Here is a 21,471-nt window from a genome sequence, read left to right on the forward strand (position 1 = left end):
AGGAAAGGAACTAGGCTAATTATTTCCCAAAAGGAATTCAACAGTTAAAAGATATTCTTAAAATCAAACACGTAAACGTCGATTTCCCCTTTGACGTCCTTTTCGACTGAAGCCATTCGTCCAAAGTAAAAAAATTGTTGTCATTCTGAAATCAGTGAACACTTCTGGAACTTAAAAGGAAGACATTCATCTGAACACATTATAGAGCATTCACAACATCACTCTAGCTTGAAGTCCTAGAAATCACCGACAAAATATATATAAGAGACACGAATATGACTCTCCAGCCACTCCACTACATCAAGCCATCTCTCAGGATGCAATGCATGGGGTCGAAAGAGGAATTTCGTTTAGGACTCATGACAACATTTTTACTTTTTGTTTGATGATGCCTGTGAAGTGTTGATGACCGTGAAAATGCTTCCAACACACAGAGCAATCAATCGGTTTTGTTAAAATAATTACACTAGCTTGGAGTAGTGCTGGAAATCACTGATTTAATCAATTGCACCTAATACATTGATCTAACAGAGACACAAACGTGCACATTCCAGGACTTTAACAGAAGTACTCAATACTTTGATTATCCAGCCACTCCAGCAGCCATTTCTCATTATCAACCTGCATGGGGTCAAAAAAAGAATTGGCGTCAGGGCTCAGTACATCCAGCCATCTCGCAGGATCCAACTGCATGGGGTCGAAATAGGAATTGTCGTCAGGACTCATTACATCCACTACTTCCACGCATCTCTCAGTATCCACCTGCATAGGTTCGAAAGATTCATTTTTTTCAGGACTAATTGCAGCTCTTTGTATTTCACCTTTTTATTTCACTTCCCTATCATTGCTGATCTTCTCGTGCTTGTTTCGGGGTGATGACCGTGTCCTCTCCAACGCAGAACAATTGAATGTCTTCTCGCCCGTGTGTGTTTTCTGGTGCCTGTGAAGATGTGATTTCTGTGCAAATGCCTTCCCGCACACAGCGCAATTGAATGGCTTCTCACCCGAGTGTGTTTTCTGGTGACTGTAAAGATTTGATATGTGTGAAAATGACTTATCACACACAAAGCAATTGAACGGCTTCTCGCCCGTGTGTGTTTTTTGGTGAGTGTGAAGATCTGCTTTACGGGCAAATGCCTTCACACAAACAGAGCAATTGAATGGCTTCTCACCCGTGTGTGTTTTCTGGTGACTGTTAAGAGTTGATTTCTGTGCAAATGCCTTCCCGCACACAGAGCAATTGAATGGCTTCTCACCCGAGTGTGTTTTCTGGTGACTGTAAAGATTTGATATGTGTGAAAATGACTTATCACACACAAAGCAATTGAACAACTTCTCGCCCGTGTGTGTTTTTTGGTGAGTGTGAAGATCTGCTTTACGGGCAAATGCCTTCACACAAACAGAGCAATTGAATGGCTTCTCACCCGTGTGTGTTTTCTGGTGACTGTTAAGAGTTGATTTCTGTGCAAATGCCTTCCCGCACACAGAGCAATTGAATGGCTTCTCACCCGAGTGTGTTTTCTGGTGACGGTGAAGATGTGATTTCTGTACAAATGCCTTACCACAAAGAGAGCAGTTGAATGGCTTCTCGCCCGTGTGTGTTTTTTGGTGAGTGTGAAGATTTTGTTTCAGTGAAAATGCCTTCCCACACACAGAGCAATTGAATGGCTTCTCACCCGAGTGTGTTTTCTGGTGACGCTGAAGATTTGATTTCTGTGAAAATGACTTCTGACACACAGAGCAATCGAACGGCTTCTCGTCCGTGTGTGTTTTTTGGTGAGTGTCTCCCCCCTCCTCACCGTGTCTCTCCCCTATTCCCCGTGTCTCCTCCTCCCCGTGTCCCCCTCCTCCTCCCCGTGTCTCCCCTCTCCTCCCCGTGTCTCCCCCCTCCTCCCGTGTCTCCCTCCTCCCCGTGTCTGCCTCCTCCTCCCCGTGTCTCCTCCTCCTCCCCGTGTCTCCTCCCTCCTCCCGTGTCTCCCTCCTCCCCGTGTCTGCCCCCTCCTCCCCGTGTCTCCTCCCTCCTCCCCGTGTCTCCCCCCTCTTCCCCGTGTCTCCCTCCTCCCCGTGTCTCCACCCCTCCTCCCCGTGTCTCCCCCCTCCTCCCCGTGTCTCCCCCCTCTTCCCCGTGTCTCCCCCCTCCTCCCCGTGTCTCCCCCCTCCTCCCCGTGTCTCCCCCCTCCTCACCGTGTCTCTCCCCTATTCCCCGTGTCTCCTCCTCCCCGTGTCCCCCTCCTCCTCCCCGTGTCTCCCCTCTCCTCCCCGTGTCTCCCCCCTCCTCCCCGTGTCTCCCCCCTCCTCCCCGTGTCTCCCCCCTCCTCCCCGTGTCTCCCTCCTCCCCGTGTCTCCTCCTCCCCGTGTCTCCCTCCCCGTGTCTCCCCCTCCTCCCCGTGTCTCCCCCCTCCTCCCCTTGTCTTCCCCCTCCTCCCCGTGTCTTCCCCCTCCTCACCGTGTCTCCCTCCTCCCCGTGTCTCCCCCCTCCTCCCCGTGTCTCCTCCTCCTCCCCGTGTCTCCCTCCTCCTCCCCGTGTCTCCCCCCTCCTCCCGTGTCTCCCTCCTCCCCGTGTCTCCCCCCTCCTCCCCGTGTCTCCTCCTCCTCCCCTTGTCTCCTCCCTCCTCCCCGTGTCTCCCCCCTCTTCCCCGTGTCTCCCTCCTCCCCGTGTCTCCCCCCCTCCTCCCCGTGTCTCCCCCCTCCTCCCCGTGTCTCCCCCCTCTTCCCCGTGTCTCCCCCCTCCTCCCCGTGTCTCCCCCCTCCTCCCCGTGTCTCCCCCCTCCTCCCCGTGTCTCCCTCCTCCTCCCCGTGTCTCCCCCCTCCTCCCCGTGTCTCCCTCCTCCCCGTGTCTCCCCCTTCCTCCCCGTGTCTCCCCCCTCTTCCCCGTGTCTCCCTCCTCCCCGTGTCTCCCCCCCTCCTCCCCGTGTCTCCCCCCTCTTCCCCGTGTCTCCCTCCTCCTCCCTATGTCTCCCCCCTCCTCACCGTGTCTCCCTCCTCCCCGTGTCTCCCCCCTCCTCCCCGTGTCTCCTCCTCCTCCCCGTGTCTCCCTCCTCCTCCCCGTGTCTCCCCCCTCTTCCCCGTGTCTCCCTCCTCCCCGTGTCTCCCCCCCTCCTCCCCGTGTCTCCCCCCTCCTCCCCGTGTCTCCTCTTCCTCCCCGTGTCTCCCTCCTCATCCCCGTGTCCCCCTTCCTCCCCGTGTCTCCCTCCTCCTCCCCGTGTCTCCTCCTCTTCCCCTTGTCTCCCTCCTCCTCCCTGTGTCTCCCTCCTCCTCCCCGTGTCTCCCCCCCCCCCTCACCGTGTCTCTCCCCTATTCCCCATGTCTCCTCCTCCCCGTGTCCCCCTCCTCTTCCCCGTGTCTCCCCTCTCCTCCCCGTGTCTCCCCCCTCCTCCCCGTGTCTCACCCCTCCTCCCCTTGTCTCCTCCCTCCTCCCCGTGTCTCCCTCCTCCCCGTGTCTCCCTCCTCCCCGTGTCTCCCTCCTCCCCGTGTCTCCCTCCTCCTCCCCGTGTCTCCCTCCTCCTCCCCGTGTCTCCCGCCTCCTTCCCGTGTCTCCCCCCTCCTCCCCGTGTCTCCCTCCTCCTCCCCGTGTCTCCCCCCTCCTCACCGTGTCTCTCCCCTATTCCCCATGTCTCCTCCTCCCCGTGTCCCCCTCCTCCTCCCCGTGTCTCCCCTCTCCTCCCCGTGTCTCCCCCCTCCTCCCCGTGTCTCCCCCCTCCTCCCCGTGTCTCCCCCCTCCTCCCCGTTTCTCCCTCCTCCCCGTGTCTCCTCCTCCCCGTGTCTCCCTCCCCGTGTCTCCCCCTCCTCCCCGTGTCTCCCCCCTCCTCCCCGTGTCTCCTCCTCCTCCTCCCCGTGTCTCCCTCCTCCTCCCCGTGTCTCCCCCCTCCTCACCGTGTCTCTCCCCTATTCCCCGTGTCTCCTCCTCCCCGTGTCCCCCTCCTCCTCCCCGTGTCTCCCCTCTCCTCCCCGTGTCTCCCCCCTCCTCCCCGTGTCTCCCCCCTCCTCCCTGTGTCTCCCCCCTCCTCCCCGTGTCTCCCTCCTCCCCGTGTCTCCTCCTCCCCGTGTCTCCCTCCTCCTCCCCGTGTCTCCTCCTCCTCCCCGTGTCTCCCTCCTCCTCCCCGTGTCTCCCCCTCCTCCCCGTGTCTCCCTCCTCCCCGTGTCTCCCCCCTCATCCCCGTGTCTCCTCCTCCTCCCCGTGTCTCCCCCCTCCTCCCCGTGTCTCCCCCCTCTTCCCCGTGTCTCCCTCCTCCCCGTGTCTCCCCCCTCCTCCCCGTGTCTCCCCCCTCCTCCCCGTGTCTCCCCCCTCCCTCCCGTGTCTCCCCCCTCTTCCCTGTGTCTCCCCCCTCCTCCCCGTGTCTCCCCCCTCCTCCCCGTGTCTCCCCCCTCCTCCCCGTGTCTCCCTCCTCCTCCCCGTGTCTCCCTCCTCCCCGTGTCTCCCCCCTCTTCCCCGTGTCTCCCCCCTCTTCCCCGTGTCTCCCTCCTCCCCGTGTCTCCCCCCTCCTCACCGTGTCTCCCTCCTCCCCGTGTCACCCCCCTCCTCCCCGTGTCTCCTCCTCCTCCCCGTGTCTCCCTCCTCCTCCCCGTGTCTCCCCCCTCTTCTCCGTGTCTCCCTCCTCCCCGTGTCTCCCCCCCTCCTCCCCGTGTCTCCCCCCTCCTCCCCGTGTCTCCTCTTCCTCCCCGTGTCTCCCTCCTCATCCCCGTGTCCCCCTTCCTCTCCGTGTCTCCCTCCTCCTCCCCGTGTCTCCTCCTCCTCCCCGTGTCTCCCTCCTCCTCCCCGTGTCACCCTCCTCCTCCCCGTGTCTCCCCCCTCCTCACCGTGTCTCTCCCCTATTCCCCGTGTCTCCTCCTCCCCGTGTCCCCCTCCTCCTCCCCGTGTCTCCCCTCTCCTCCCCGTGTCTCCCCCTCCTCCCCGTGTCTCCCACTTCCTCCCCGTGTCTCCTCCCTCCTCCCCGTGTCTCCCTCCTCTCCGTGTCTCCCCCCTCCTCCCCATGTCTCCCTCCTCCCCGTGTCTCCCCCCTCCTCCCCGTGTCTCCCTCTTCCCCGTGTCTCCCTCCTCCTCCCCGTGTCTCCCCCCTCCTCCCCGTGTCTCCTCTTCCTCCCCGTGTCTCCCTCCTCATCCTCGTGTCTCCCTCCTCCTCCCCGTGTCTCCCCCCTCCTCACCGTGTCTCTCCCCTATTCCCCGTGTCTCCTCCTCCCCGTGTCCCCCTCCTCCTCCCCGTGTCTCCCCTCTCCTCCCCGTGTCTCCCCCCTCCTCCCCGTGTCTCCCCCCTCCTCCCCGTGTCTCCCCCCTCCTCCCCGTGTCTCCCTCCTCCCCGTGTCTCCTCCTCCCCGTGTCTCCCTCCCCGTGTCTCCCCCTTCCTCCCCGTGTCTCCCTCCTCCTCCCCGTGTCTCCCTCCTCCTCCCCGTGTCTCCCCCCTCCTCCCCGTGTCTCCCCCCTCTTCCCCGTGTCTCCCTCCTCCCCGTGTCTCCCCCCCTCCTCCCCGTGTCTCCCCCCTCCTCCCCGTGTCTCCTCTTCCTCCCCGTGTCTCCCTCCTCATCCTCGTGTCCCCCTTCCTCCCCGTGTCTCCCTCCTCCTCCCCGTGTCCCCCTCCTCCTCCCCGTGTCTCCCCTCTCCTCCCCGTGTCTCCCCCCTCCTCCCCGTGTCTCCCTCCTCCTCCCCGTGTCTCCTCCCTCCTCCCCGTGTCTCCCTCCTCCCCGTGTCTCCCCCCTCCTCCCCATGTCTCCCTCCTCCTCGTGTCTCCCCCCTCCTCCCCGTGTCTCCCTCCTCCCCGTGTCTCCCTCCTCCTCCCCGTGTCTCCCTCCCCGTGTCTCCTCCTCCTCCCCGTGTCTCCCCCCTCCTCCCCGTGTCTCTCCCCTCCTCCCCGTGTCTCCCCCCTCCTCCCCATCCACCTCTCTACCCACACTCAATCACTCACCTGGGTCTGTCTCACACCTCTCTACCCACACTCATCTGGCTCTGTCTCAGTGTCACACTCACCTTTCTACCCACACTCGCCTGGGTCTGTCTCACTGTCTCTCCTCATCCTCTCCTCAAAAACAGTTAATTCCTGCCGACGAACACGCGTTTCAACCCAACAGTCCTTGGCAGAGCTACAGGGCTCACACGCCATGCCCTATGCAGTTCTGTAATGCGTTTTATTTTCACTGTCTATATTGTGTGTGGCAAAGGCCTGTGCCAGACCTTGAAAAATGTACATGCAGGGCCGTCCTTAGGGATGTGAGGTCCGGGGCAAATCCCAGCGTGTGGGCCCCCCGACGCCTTCACATTCCACTGTAAGTATTACATCGGATATCCCCGTGACATTGAAGCTCAAGGCCCCCCCAATGCTCGTGGCCCTGGGCGGTCACTCCGATTCACCGTATTCTCGGGACGACTCTGTGTCCACATTGCAGACCTCCTTGTAAATTCATGGTCGATGGGGTTCGTTGACTGAACTTTGCCACGTTGCTCCGTGCGTGTTGGTGAGGGAAGCTGCGGCCTCGGGACCGGGTAAAACATCACTGATGTGGACCATGGCTAAGAATCAAGCATCGATTTGCTGAGTTCACAAAGCGGTGTGCGAACAGCTGCACAGGAGCTAAATGGGTTGTTTCATCGCAGGAACAATGTGAGATGGTGATGATTTGGAGGTCTTTATTCAGCGGATGATGGTTGATAAAGATGATGATGGCAAAGTTCAAGTTCAAGTTAATTTATTAGGTATAGCCCTGTGAGCCATTCGGCTCTTGAATCGGGTGCAACCGCAACAAACAAAAACATGAACAATAAAACATCTTAAAGTGAATTTGTGACTAAGTGCAAACAGAAAATCCAAGAAAAGACAGCAAAATATTGCAGAAAAAACACCGCACACCAACGCTGTGTGCAAAAATCCCAGTGGGATGCAAGTCAAACAACAACAACAACAACCACAAGAGAACTTAGATTAAGGCCATCAGTCTTACTCCGTACTACAACAAACAAACATGGCCAAACCAGTAAACTTTTCAAAATCACCAAAATAAAGCAATGAAACAGTGATCATAGGAATTGTGACGGAATTTTCACAATAAACGACAAACAACATGTACTGCCAAAACCCTGCAGCCATAGCTGGCTGCATGAGTCACTCCACAACAGAGGTCGCAAACGGGTTTTGATTCCTTACCCTACCCGGCCGCACCAGGGTCGCAAATGGGTACCCATACCCGTACCCGGCCGGGTACGGGTACCCGTTTCCTACCCGTACCCTACCCGAAATGAGTGACAAACGGTTTCTCGCCAGTGACTCACGGCCTACCCGTACCCGTACCCGGCCGCACCAGGGTCGCAAACGGCTACCCGTACCGGGTATCGGGTAGGGTACGGGTATCGGGTACCCGGTTGCGACCTCTGCTCCACAACAGCAGGAGCATCAATCGGAGTATTATAATTTTTCAATGCACCTTTAAGATCAGCACACTAAATCAAAACACAGGTCCTACTTTGCAGCGATCATCAATTAAGTTGACTTGATTCACCAGCTATTGAACATTAACTCCCTATGTGTTCATAATAAAGTCCCTCTCTAGGTCCTCCGCCACTCCATCGTGAATAGCACATTGGCACAGTTGGTGGTGGCAACCAATGTTTGCATAGTGCATCGCGTAACGCCGGCACTGTGAGCCTCGGCCCAGCAGGGCACCGGTGAGGCTGGGCGGAGGAGCCACGTGGGGAAGCGAATCACCCCCTGTACCCAGGCACGGTGAGCGTCCAAGCAGCAGTCCTGTGTTGGTGAGGGCTGTTAGTGAGCACAATGGAGGCCGGCATCGTGCATTATGGCAGTGGCCAGCACCACACCAGGCTACCTTTGTCTCTAACGTGCGTATGTTTACGCACCGCATCAGGTACTTGTTCTACGGTAGTGCAGTGATTAGGGCACTGCGCTACAAACCTGGGGACCCAAGTTAGATTGCTGGCCACGGCTAACATTTAATGTCAATGGTGATTTATATGAACTGGTCCTTGGCCTCTCCTAGCAGTGCTGTGTAACAATCACTACTACAGACATAAATGCGATCGGGCTTGGAGCTGTAAACCCACCCCCTCGTGTGCCGTCTCGGCATTCATAGGTGTTGCTCACTAAAAGCACTTGCCCCAACAGTCTGATAAGGCTATGCGGGGGATCTTTGTATTTGTACCAACATGCTTCTGTGTGAGTGTCTATGTCATAGACACTGACCTATTAGCGCTGAGGTCCTTCATGCTGCCCCCAGTTTTGACTGTCTCACGTGGTTCATAATGATCTTGTCGGAGACGTGGACAATCCCATGCAATGCGTGTTCTCTATTTGTACGTAAATAGTAAAGGCAGAGGGCATACCTTGACTCTGAGTTTTTATATTGTCATTACACTAGATGGGGTACGCAATGACATTGAACTTCACATCAACCACACCTCCATGCTCTATGTCGAAAGCCACTGCAGTGGTAATAAAAATGTAACCTTTTTTATTCCGAAAACTGCATTTTCTACATTTTCTCAAAAATTTCACTTGGGTTGGGCAGTCGCCATCCTGACATGGAACCAATTATATATTCGTGTCTCTAGCAGACCGATACAAGTCTTGTGCTAGAGAATGGCTCACTGAAACTAATATCACAGAGCTACTTCTGAGTACCCTTCAAGTGTTGTCTGGTCCACATCGTAAATGGCAGGACGTTCCCACCTGTTCTTTATTTAAGAGCAACGTTGTTCATAACAATGTTGTTACTTCTTACAGCTGGAATTTATCCTAAGTACATGGAGAACCACATTGCAGCCATGTGATAGTTTATGTTGTGCAGTGAATGGCGACCGGGCGGAGACCATTAACTCGCTAGACTTGAGAATCTGCTTTTATCACAGATGACTGCCTGGATTCAAACCCAGGTACTCCGTGGTGCCAATTCAGTGCTATGACCACAAGGTCCATGGGCCACCTCTAAACACCCCCCACGTTAAAGACATAAGCAACAACCTGGTTAGTGAGCAGCAGCAGAATTTTTTAAATATTTTTCCAAAGTAATTAGGATTGTGGAGCAGTGACACAGTCCTGCATTTCCTTTCTCTTTAATCCACCAAACGAAACTCGTCACTCGATTGTGGCACACCCATTTTTACACTTGTTTCAACTGCTGTGGCAGATGGTGGAGCAGAGGGGCAGTGGAGCAGATTGGCAGTGGAGCAGGACAGTGGAGCAGAGCGCAGTGGAGACGTGGGGCAATAGAGCAGAGGAGCAATGGAGCAATGAGGCATTGGAGCAGTGGATCAGTGGGGCAGATGAGGGGTGGATTTGTCGTGAAGAAGGCGAATCACCTGAATATGTGCTCTGAAGAAGAGCCATTTCCCAAAACGTTTATTTTTATCTATGTCCTTGTCCCACCACACACACAGCCGGGACACCGCACACACGAGCCAAGGCACATTTAACCAACCCAGGCAGCACTCGCAAGCAATGCAACGTTACGTTGTGTCCTCATGAGTTGATTTCACAAAGTTTATAGTAACAACAACAACAAAAATATTGATCCTAATTCTTAACCGGGTGGCCTTAAGACTTGGCACGTGCAGGTTTTGTTCATTATCTGCACCAGATCCCTCCAGCTGTCTAATTCTGGGTCAGCTGCCCCTTATATGTCCTGGAAACCATGACACGGTCATCGCATGAGGACCGCCTGGATGAAAATCAGCATGAAAGGGGCCCAGTGTGGGGCCGGCTATGCTAATGGCATAGTCCCGTGAGTGTGTGTGTGTGATGTGAGGTCTCCTGGCAGCAGTCATTCTCCGCTGCAGTGCTGGCATCTGCTGCTCAGTTTCATTCCCCAGCTGTGGTCCCAGTGGCACCGTGGGTCGTGTGGTGATAGCAGTCACGGTTGGCACCGATCCACGACCACCACCCCTACTGGGCGGTGTACCTGCCTTCACAAAGTAGCATGTGGCGGAGGAGTGAGGTGAACGCTCCCGTCATGCGAGCGAGGCCCCCTCCCTTCCTCTTTCGTGCATCTCCACCTGCACCTCCTCCATCTTCTCCTCCTCTGTCTCATCCTCCTCCATCCCCTCTTCTTCATCCTCCACCGCCATCTTCTCCTCTACCTCCTTCTCTTCCTGTGCCACCTCCGTCTTCTCCATCTTCTCCTCCACTAGCACCATCTCTCCCTCCTTCATCTTCTCCTCACCCTCCTGCACCACCATCTCCTCCACCCTCTTCTCTTCCTCCTCCGCCACTACCATTGTTTCCGCTTTGTCCGTCGTCTCCATCTCCTCCACCACGACCATCTGTTCATCCTTTGTTGTCTTCTTGTCCTCCATCTCTGTATTGTCTTTATCCTCTCCTTCCGTGTTCTCCTCCATTGTGACCATCACAATCTCGTCCTCCTTTGCCTTCTCCTCCTCCGTCTCTACTTCATCCTCCATCTCCTTCACCTCTTCCTTCGTCTCCTTCTCCACAACCTCTGACTTCGCTTCAAAGGCCTGGAGGAGTGAGGAGGAGGGCTGCTTTAGCTCAGATCTGTTAAGAGACAAACACGACACCGTTCCACTTTCCTGCTACGGCAGACATCGCCATCTACTCAACGTCCGGGGGTGGAATGTGTGGCGGATTAATTCGAGCTTAATATAAACAGCAATAACGACATGGCCAGTGAGTGTGCTTCATATTGGCGCTGTCATTCTCATGGGGCAAGGCTATCCTTGAGATAGGTTCAGCTGTGTCTCACACAGACTGTTGTAGTTTCACTGTAGTGGGTGGCGTTGCTGTGTCAATTTAGCCGAATCATTTTTAGTGACATTTTTCTTTTTATGTGTATTCTAATTGATGCCTTGGACATAATTGCCTACGCATTTAAAATGACATCGGTGGAGATCCTGAACGTCCACTGTGATGGAATGGGTGTGTATCTTTGTGGTTAATGCAGCGGCAGTAATAGCCAGGGCGGGAAGCAAGATCTGAACTGTAAGTGGTGAGCGATGAGTGTGCGACCCTTTGGTTGCTTCAACCCATCCACGATTTCAATAAAATATCCGACAGTGATATGAGGTCGACAGAGCCACCTCCCGTGATGTCGAAGGCATATCGGAGTGCATTGAGCACGATGAGCCACTCACATCTCTCATCTCAACGCATTTGAAATTGGACACCCCTCCCAGTGGTCGCTGTCTATGTGCATTACAAGGCAACTTGTCAGCTGGCCTGGAAACAGGCATGAGAGTGCGAAATTATCACGGTGGATGGAGGGTTAAATGGTGAAATATGGCCGCATCGTTATCTGGTCTCACCCAGAAACCAATTATGGAAAGTAAATATGTTCACAGTATAGCGCAATGTACACGTGGGGTTTGCAGTGTCTGCATTTTTTGTGAGTGCGGCAGGGCTGGAGCACCTGTGCCTCAGCAGCAAAAGGGACCTGGGTTTGATTTCCACGTTGGGTGACGTTATCTGTGTGGAATGTGGTGCCCCCTGTTCTAGGAGCATTCAGCAGCTTTCTCCCTGTAACTGAACCAACGCAATGGAAATCGCTCAATTTGGATCACAAACAGCAGCAACTTTGTTACCAACTGTGAGCAAACTTGACAGGACCCTCCTGAAAAAAAGTCTTGAGACTTAGTGAGGCTCACCCTGCATAAACAAGCATGATAATAAATAAATTAAAATAAACACACACTGGACACACGCAGAGTGGTTTACCGTGGCTCAGCGGCTCCAGAGTTTGCTTTCTCTTCTTGGAAGCCCTCTTCTCCAAAGCTCGGAGCAATCGGGCCCTGCACAGGAGTGGCGGCGGTGGTGGTGGCGGCGACAGTGGCGCTGGCAGTGTTGGCAGAGGCGGTGTCAGTGGTGGTGGTGGTGTTGCTGGTGGTAGCGGTCTGGAGCCAGTGTTGCTCGATCTTGGCGAGGCGCTGCTCCTTCTCTAGGCGCTTTTCCTCCATGAGGCACTTTTGCTCCACTAGACGCTTCCCCTCCATCAAGTGCTTCTCCTGAAGTTTCACCTCAACGAGGCGCTTCTCCTGCATGAGACGTTTCTCCTCGACAAGCTTCACCTTGCAAAGGCGCCTCTCAAGATGCTTCTTCTCCTCGAGATGCTTCAGCTCTATGAGACGCTTCACCTCAAAGAGGCGATTGTCTTTCTCCACCCGCTTCTCCTCTATGAGGCGCTTCTCCTCCATGAGGCGCTTCTCCTCCATGAGGCGCTTGTCTTCCTTGACCCGCTTAGCTTCTGAGGCGCTTCTCATCGACATACTTAATAATGGCGAGACGCTTCACCTCACGAAGGCGCTTTTCCTCCATGAAGCGCGTTTCCTCAAGGAGGCGCTTTTCCATGACGCGTTTCACGTCATTGAGGATCTTGTTTCTAAGGCACTTCTGCTCCGCGAGGTGCTTCAGCTTGGCGAGGCGCTTCACCTCAATGGGGCGCTTCTCTTCCATGATACGCTCCTCCGCAAAGCATTTCTCCTTGAGGTGCTTCTCCTCCTGGAGACGCTTCACTTCTGCGAGGTACTTCACTCTGGAAGAGACGCTTCTCCAGATGCTTCTCCTCGAGACACTTCACCTCACGGAGCCGCTTCTCCTCCATGAAGCGCTTCTCCTCCATAGAGCGCTTCTCCTCAATGACGCGCTTCTCCATGAGGCGGTTCTTGAGGAGGTTGTCTGGAAGGCATTTCTCCTCTGGGATGTGCGTCACCCTGGCAAGGCGCTTCATCTCAATGAGGTGGTCCTCTTCCATGGTGCGTTTCTCCTTCGCAAGGTGCTTGTTCTCCTGGAGACGCTTCACCCCGCTGAAGTTCTTCACCTCCCCAATGCTCCTCTGTTCACGCGACAAAAAGCACAGGACCGTTCAGACATGCACACGCAGGACAAAATTCATACTCCCAGGCACGCAAACATGGACAGGCACGTACACGAACAAAAATGCATACTCGCACATCTATGTACGAATGCAAACATGAACATTTACTCATGCCAACATGCTAAAACAAGTGAATATACACCACCTAATGTTATAAAAAATACATGTTACATCATATATTCTCACAAGTTCCATAAACGGTACTTAAGGCTGTGATAGTCTGCGACGAGTTCATGGCCATTGTTGGCAACAATCATTACGGGCAAAAAAATGTCCACAATGTTCGATTGTAAAGATCTGGAAGCCCATAATCTGCACAAATTTTACTGCAGCATCCAAAGTAGGCAACTGGAATGGCAACTTCCAATCAGCTCACAGACGGAATTCATGAGATTGCATGATATCATTCTGTCTTCATTGGCAAAATAAATGGCAACTTAAAGTGCTTGCACGAGTGGGATATGGCAGGACGTGATGGTGGAGAGATGGAGTGATGGTGTCGTGATATGGAGGTGAAATTGTGGAATGTGCTGGAGAGATAGTGTCTTGTGATGGTATAGACGCATTATGAGGCTCTATGATGGTCTATTGAGTTGGTGGTGGTGTGATGAGAAAGGTGACGTGGAGAGATGGTGTGGTGATGTTTTGGTGCAATGGTGTGGTGAAATGGTGTGAAGTATTGGAAAATGACGGCAGGAAACTCCTTGACGGGAACACACTTCTTTTATTAAATCTTGACTTGTAACAATACAACGCGTGGCCTCTCTTCTTCACAATGCGCTTCTCTTGACTCTGGATTCTGTGCTGCCGGCTCTCTGTGCCTCGTGTAGACTCCGCGCCTCGGCTACACTCCTCTCTCGCCTCGTGTAGACTCTGCGCCTCTGCTACACTCTCCACTCGCCTCGTGTAGACTTTGCATCTCTCTCGCTGGCTACACCGTATGCATACTCGGCTCGTGTAGACCTTCCTCTCTCGCTGGCTACACCGTATGCATACTCGGCTCGTGCAGACCGTTCTCTCTCGCTGGCTACACACTATACATCACTCAGCTCGTGTAGACCGTTCTCTCTCGCTGGCTACACACTATACATTACTCAGCTCGTGTAGACCGCTCTCTCTCGCTGGCTACACACTATACATTACTCAGCTCGTGTAGACCGCTCTCTCTCGCTGGCTACACACTATACATTACTCAGCTCGTGTAGACCGTTCTATCTCGCTGGCTACACACTATACATTACTCAGCTCGTGTAGACCGTTCTATCTCGCTGGCTACACACTATACATTACTCAGCTCGTGTAGACCGTTCTATCTCGCTGGCTACACACTTATACCTTACTCTCCTCTACTCTCCATTACTCTCCATTACTCTCCTCTCCGGGCTCTATCTCTGCACCTTCGTCTCTCTCTCTTAGATGGTTCCACTTCTCCCCCTGCTCCTCTGTGCATCACCTTATATACCCCTTCTTCCCGGGAGACGGAGCGGATGCGGACCTCAACGTCGGCACCGCTCCTCCGTTACCCAATCCCCACGCGCTATCCCCACGATCCGGTTCCGCTCAGCGCGTGTTTCCACTCTCCGACCAATCACACCGCGCTGCTACCCGATCACTCCCTCTGGGCGCGTCACCGGCACACAGCCAATCAGCAGCACTACCCCCACCCGCGCACTGACGCCTGCTCCTCCCCGTCAGCGCGCGTCACCACACACACACCCGTACATACGCGCTGGCACACGACATATACACCCAGCGCGTATCACCACTACAGGTGTGCTAGTGTGGAGTGAATATGGTGTGTTTGACCCCCATAGATCCCATAGCCACCTTTGAGGAGCGATGCTCGTAGCTTTGGCCTGGGAAAGGGTCCACTTCATCCACAATGTCCCCCCACGTGGTCGACTGGCACCACGACTCCCGGTCTATGGAGAACAGAAAATTAATTCAAAGGACGAGTAATGAATTAGAGAACGAAGCACATGAAGATTCACGTAACTAATTCTGAGGTTCCTGGAATTACCTCTGACCACACAACAGGACCTGCTATTGAGAAATATTCATTACATGGCAGTTAAACTTTACGCGTCATATTTTTGTAAGCATGTTGAGATCATCAATTCCATAAACTTGAGACCCCCATACTCTTAGGTTTTTTTTCGGTAAAGTCACGCTTGCTGTATTAAGTAAATGACTTTTACTTGATACAGCAAGCGTGCTGTGACGGTTCCACCTGAAGACGGAAGCTTGTGTTGCCTCCGAAACGTCGTGATTTTTATTTTACTGTTATTATTATTTTTTTTACCTACGTGACTTTCCCGAAAAAAACCTAAGAGTATGAATCCTTGCAGTCACGAAAGCTTCAAATCTAGAATTGAGACCCCCATTTAAACAAATACGGCTGAAACTCAGATCTGGAACGAGACAAATGATTTAACTTTCAGGAATTTAATAGCTAAATAATATTCTCAAAATTAAACAAGTAAAGGTCGATTTATCATTTTTCATTTACATCCTTATCGATTGAAGCTATTCATCCTGAGTGAAAGCCATCAAACACAGGAACAACGAAAGTGAAATCCACGTACATCCTGAAACCGATCATCTGCAGTAGTTATTATTAAACAATGAGGAAAATGAAAGATTTTTTGAAAAAATATTGAGCAAAGATGTGATCACAGTCTTTCTCCAACTTTAGCTCAACAAAACCACGAGAGTAAAATCAGGAATTGAACCACCTCACAACCACTGCACATCACACCACATCAACAAGTAATCCGATAGGACTACGAAGCACCACCTTAACGTGACGGAGTCTGGAATGAACAAGACAGCATGCTCACATCATTTGCTGTGAGAAAATGACAACACATGCCACCTTCTACCATGAGCACCAGCCATTTAACAGCCCCGATGATCCAATTACTAGAACATAAAAGGAATGTGTTCATTGGAACACGTTAAAAAGCATTCACAACATCACTCTAGCAGGGGTTACTGGAAATCACTGGAAAAATATCTAAGAGACACAAATATACACAGTGCAACAGTTAACAGTTGTACTCGATACATTTGACACCAGCCACTCCACTACATCCAGCCATCTCTCAGGATCCAACTGCATGGGGTCGAAAGAAGAATTGTCGTCAGGACTCATTACATCAACGCATCTCTCAGGATCCACCTGCATCGGTTCGAAAAGTGTTTTTTTTTCAGGACTCATTTCAGCACTTTGCATTTCACCTTTTGATTTCACTTCCCTATCATTGCAGATCTTCTGATGCTTGTTTTGGGGTGATGACCGTGAACTTGTCCTCTACCTCGTAGAGCATTTGAATGGCTTCTCACCCAAGTGTGTTTTCTGGTGAGTGTGAAGATTTGATTTCCATGCAAATGCCTTCCCGCACACAGCGCAATTGAATGGCGTTTCACCCGTGTGTGTTTTCTGGTGACTTTGAAGATTTTGTTTAAGTGAAAATGCCTTCCCACCCACAGATCAATTGAATGGCTTCTCATCCGAGTGTGTTTTTTGGTGATTGTTAAGTGTTGCCGACTGTGAAAATGCCTTCCCACAAAGAGAGCACTTGAATGGCTTCTCACCCGTGTGTGTTTGCTGGTGAGTGTGAAGATTTGATTTAAGTGAAAATGCCTTCCCACAAAGAGAGCACTTGAATGGCTTCTCACCCGTGTGTGTTTTCTGGTGACAGTGAAGATGTGATTCCCGTGCAAATGCCTTACCACACAGAACAATTGAATGGCTTCTCGCCCGTGTGTTTTGTGGTGTCTGTTAAGAGTTTATTTCTCTACAAATGCCTTCACACACACCGATCAATTGAACGGTGTATCATCCGAATGTGTTTTCTTGTGAGTGTTAAGATTTGCTTTCTGTGAAAATTCCTTCCCACACACAGCAATTGAATGGCTTCTCACCCCAGTGTGTTTCTTGGTGATAGTGAAGATGTGATTCCCGTGCAAATGCCTTCCCACACACAGAGCAATTAAATGGATTCTAGCCCGAGTCTGTTTTTTGGTGACAGTTAAGATGTGATTTTCGTGCAAATGCCATTCCACACACGGAGCTATTGAATGGCTTCTCGCCCGTGTGTGCGTGGCACTGTGGAGAGTTCATCTTCTCCATGTGACTGATTCACCAGAGCAGAGTAACAGTCTCGGGTGTTGTTGAGTTAAAGGCGCCCTCTAAGCTGTGTGGATATCTGGCTCAAATCGCCAAGAAGCAAACTCTCACTAACGTCTAATCGAGATAGTAACGCCCCGTAAGTCGAACTACACATGCGATTACAGTTTTCCACTAACAAAGACTTACTTGTTGATACACGGCGTATCAATGTCCCTCTTAACCATCTGTAGAGATCGCCACGAACTCTCCCGAAGCAAAGTTTCCAACCAGTCGCCACGCAATCGTGCTCGCCAGGTTGGGCCTCGCAGGAGAAGGGTAATCTGCAGAGCGAGGAGTTGCGCGTCTATCTTCAGTGAAATCCCTCTCGAAATGGTCTTGAGGACTGATTTTAAGCCCCTCATAACTCCCATCTAGCATACAAATTATTTGTTCTCGACTACCATGGACTTTGCATTCAATTGTTAATTCTTACATTAACAATCTGCATATCTAGCAACATAGCTTAGCTAATCTGGCCATTGTAATTAAACCTTAATACGTATGTACATCTCACTGTATAATTGTACGCTTCCGTTTGAATAAAGATCTACATCTCCAAGTCCGTGCTTCCTGTGGATTTGGTAATATTCACCCGGCTATGTCCTCTAAACTGCTGCAAGTTTAGAGGAATAAACAACGACATACAGTCTAAAGAATACAACTGATGTTGTCCAGTTTGATTTGGACTAAGAGGTGCAAATTTATACTGTACTTGCTTTGTTTCATAAATACATAGAAGTACACTCGTGTTAAGCGGGTGTTTCTAGAAAACGAGGTTATGTTATAATTTCCGTTATAAACTTTGAATAATCATCTGAATGGTTTAGTTTGTAAGCGTGGTTTAACATGACATACCGCAAAAAAATCAATCATCACCATTTAGTCTTCAGTGTGTATGTATGCTCTTGTGTATGTGTTCAATATTTTGCACGTGTTTTATATTTTGGACGTGTTTTTGTTTTGGTAATTGCATTGAATATGGAGGGGTTACCAGCACCTCGCACCCGTCCAGATACCTTGTGGGCCTCTGTGGTGGCTACGAGACGCCCCTCCAGGACATTGCTCTTATCCTTCACAGCGTTACCGACCAGGAACGAAGATGAGGTTGAAGGCTGTTTATACAGAAATGTATTCGTGGCAGGGGAATGCCAAAAAACATGGAGTGGCTGTTCTTCTGAGAAAAAGAACCGTATACGTATGTGTGTGTAAATATATGTATGTACAATCGTGCGTTTTCGCAGTGGAATGCAATGCTTGTGTACGTACACTGCTGTGTATGTGTAGTGGTGGTATTGACGTGCGCCGACTGTGACAGTGATGGATCACGGGGCGGCGCGGGGTGCGGGGTTGGGCACGCGTTGTGGGCGTGGTGTGGACGCGCGCGCCGGGAGTGACAGATGACGGGGCGGCGCGGCGTGGGTGGTGAGGCACGATGAGATGTGGGAAAAGAGGATCGTAGCCAGCGCCCAGCGATTGGTCGAATAAGTGGGTGCTCGCAGCGACGTCCGCAGGTGGGTTATAAAGGGGGACGCGCGAGAGCACTCGGGGAGAGTTACCCAGTTGAAGACCCGAAGACGGAGCTGAAGACCTAGTGCCCCGAGACCCCTAGTCCCGCCGTCCTTGTGGGGACCGGGGCCCTGTGTGGCTCGGAGGCGAGGCTGTGGGACCCGGGGTCCGACGCCCCCGTGGGTCGGGCTGGGGACCCACAGTCGAGACGGATACCCCGGGCAGGGAGTGTCCCGAGTAGCTCAGTGGCGTTAGTCGCCGAATAGCTAAGTGGATGTTGGTCATCCGAGTAGCTCAGTGGCGTTAGTCGCCGAGTAGCTAAGTGGATGTTGGTCATCCGAGTAGCTCAGTGGCGTTAGTCGCCGAGTAGCTAAGTGGGTGTTTGTCACCCGAGATACTAAGTGGATGTTGGTCATCCGAGTAGCTCAGTGGGCGTTAGTCGCCAAGTAGCTAAGTGGGTGTTTGTCACCCGAGATACTAAGTGGGTGTTTGTCACCGAGATACTAAGTGGGTGTTTGTCACCCGAGATACAAAGTAGGTGTTAGTCACCTGTAACCGAGTTTGATAAAATAAAGAGTGTGTTACCCGTGAAGTCGTCTCCCGCCGAGTTACTACATTACATATGTACACTGCGTTGTATGTCTGTATGTATGTACACCCCTGTATATGCACACTCGTGTGTGAATGCACACCACTGTATATATACAACAACAATAATAACAATTGAATGCAAAGAAGTTTATGAAGAAAATGTAAATGATTCTAGAGAGATTTCATAAATGGGAAGAATAATCTCAACCAGTGTGCCGTAGCAAATGCAAACAAATTGAATTAAATAAATTAAACTAATGTCTTCACTACACTCATTAAACATGGGGCCACTATTTAAAATATTATTAATAATTCCAAGCGTTTGGGGTGGAAACAAAAGGAATTAGAATTGAATGCGTTTTTTTTCAAAAGTATAACGTAATTCAGGGCATCGTGTGTGTATGTGTAATGTAGGAACTTGGCGGGAGACGACCTTACGGGTAGCACACTCTTTTATTAACACCAACTTATATTACACGGGTGGCTAACTCCAGCCTTAACCCACGGGGTTCCCCCAGCTACACCCACACGGGCTCTTACGCCCCGTAGCCTCTCGGAACACACCCAGCCGGGGTGTCCGTCTCGACTCTGGGTCCCACAGTCTCGGTCCACATGGACGTCAGACCACGGGTCCCACAGTCTCGCCTCCGAGCCACACAGGGCCCCGGCCCTCACAAGGACAGCGGGACTAGGGGTCTCAGGGCCTACCTCTGAACTCCGTCTTCGGTCTTCGACTGGTTAACAACTCCTCGAGTGCTCCCGCGCGTCCCCCTTTATAGTCCTTCATGCGGACGTCGCTGAGAGCACCCACCCCAGTTGACCAATCACTGCGCGCTGCCCACGATCCTCTTTCCCACCTTGTGTCAGCGCGCACAACCACGCACCCCGCGCCGCCCCGTAATCTCTCACACACGGCGCGCGCGTCAACACCACGCCTACATCGCGTGCCCAACCACGCACCCCGCGCCGCCCCGTGATCTCTCACTGCGGGCGCGCGTCCGCACCACCACTACATATGTACAAAGCAGTGTGAATGCACATTTGTATATGTATCTATAACACTGCGCATGTCTACTCGTGTGTGGGTGTGTGTTCATGTGTAACGGGTTCCGGAGACACTTGTAGAGGTAACTTCTTTATTACAACACAACACTCCAACAGTCCTGATACTCTGTTACAGCCTAGGTACACAGCCTAGGTACACAGCCTAGATACTCTACTCTGGCTACGCTCTGGAACTCGCCCTCCCAAGGTCGTAGAGTCGGGAGTTCCAGAGTCCCACCACTCGCTCTCACAACATCCCAGGGTCTTCAGATGGCTGGTCGTGGGTCTTGAGTTACAACTGGCCCCGATCGTCTAGGGAGCTCCCCTTTTTATGCCTAGTCCAACGAGGGGTGGGGCCGTGTGCGCCACCAGACATCCCACAAATCACACACAGCCCCCCCCCCCCCGTTGGCGGCGTCAAAAGGCTTAAGCGCCTGGGAACCCAACGCCTGGCGCCCAGAGGCTAAGGCGTCTGGACCCGCCCGGGAACCCAACGCTCCCAGCAGCCCCTCCATTATGTCACTACACTCGTATCGAAATCTTTATTAATACGCATGCTCAAACAGGAAAGGAACTAGGCTAATTATTTCCCAAAAGGAATTCAACAGTTAAAAGATATTCTTAAAATCAAACACGTAAACGTCGATTTCCCCTTTGACGTCCTTTTCGACTGAAGCCATTCGTCCAAAGTAAAAAAATTGTTGTCATTCTGAAATCAGTGAACACTTCTGGAACTTAAAAGGAAGACATTCATCTGAACACATTATAGAGCATTCACAACATCACTCTAGCTTGAAGTCCTAGAAATCACCGACAAAATATATATAAGAGACACGAATATGACTCTCCAGCCACTCCACTACATCAAGCCATCTCTCAGGATGCAATGCATGGGGTCGAAAGAGGAATTTCGTTTAGGACTCATGACAACATTTTTACTTTTTGTTTGATGATGCCTGTGAAGTGTTGATGACCGTGAAAATGCTTCCAACACACAGAGCAATCAATCGGTTTTGTTAAAATAATTACACTAGCTTGGAGTAGTGCTGGAAATCACTGATTTAATCAATTGCACCTAATACATTGATCTAACAGAGACACAAACGTGCACATTCCAGGACTTTAACAGAAGTACTCAATACTTTGATTATCCAGCCACTCCAGCAGCCATTTCTCATTATCAACCTGCATGGGGTCAAAAAAAGAATTGGCGTCAGGGCTCAGTACATCCAGCCATCTCGCAGGATCCAACTGCATGGGGTCGAAATAGGAATTGTCGTCAGGACTCATTACATCCACTACTTCCACGCATCTCTCAGTATCCACCTGCATAG

The 21,471-nt window shown here is 52.1% G+C and overlaps 1 pseudogene; it reads right to left on the reverse strand.

Moving 5' to 3' along the window:
* Positions 1-825: 825 nt before the first annotated feature.
* On the reverse strand, positions 826-21,328 carry LOC144738385 (uncharacterized; annotated as a pseudogene).
* Between the last annotated feature and the right edge of the window lie 143 nt (positions 21,329-21,471).

Source organism: Lampetra planeri, chromosome 82 (assembly GCF_965212315.1).
Source record: "Lampetra planeri chromosome 82, kcLamPlan1.2.h2, whole genome shotgun sequence".
Lineage (NCBI taxonomy): Eukaryota > Metazoa > Chordata > Hyperoartia > Petromyzontiformes > Petromyzontidae > Lampetra > Lampetra planeri.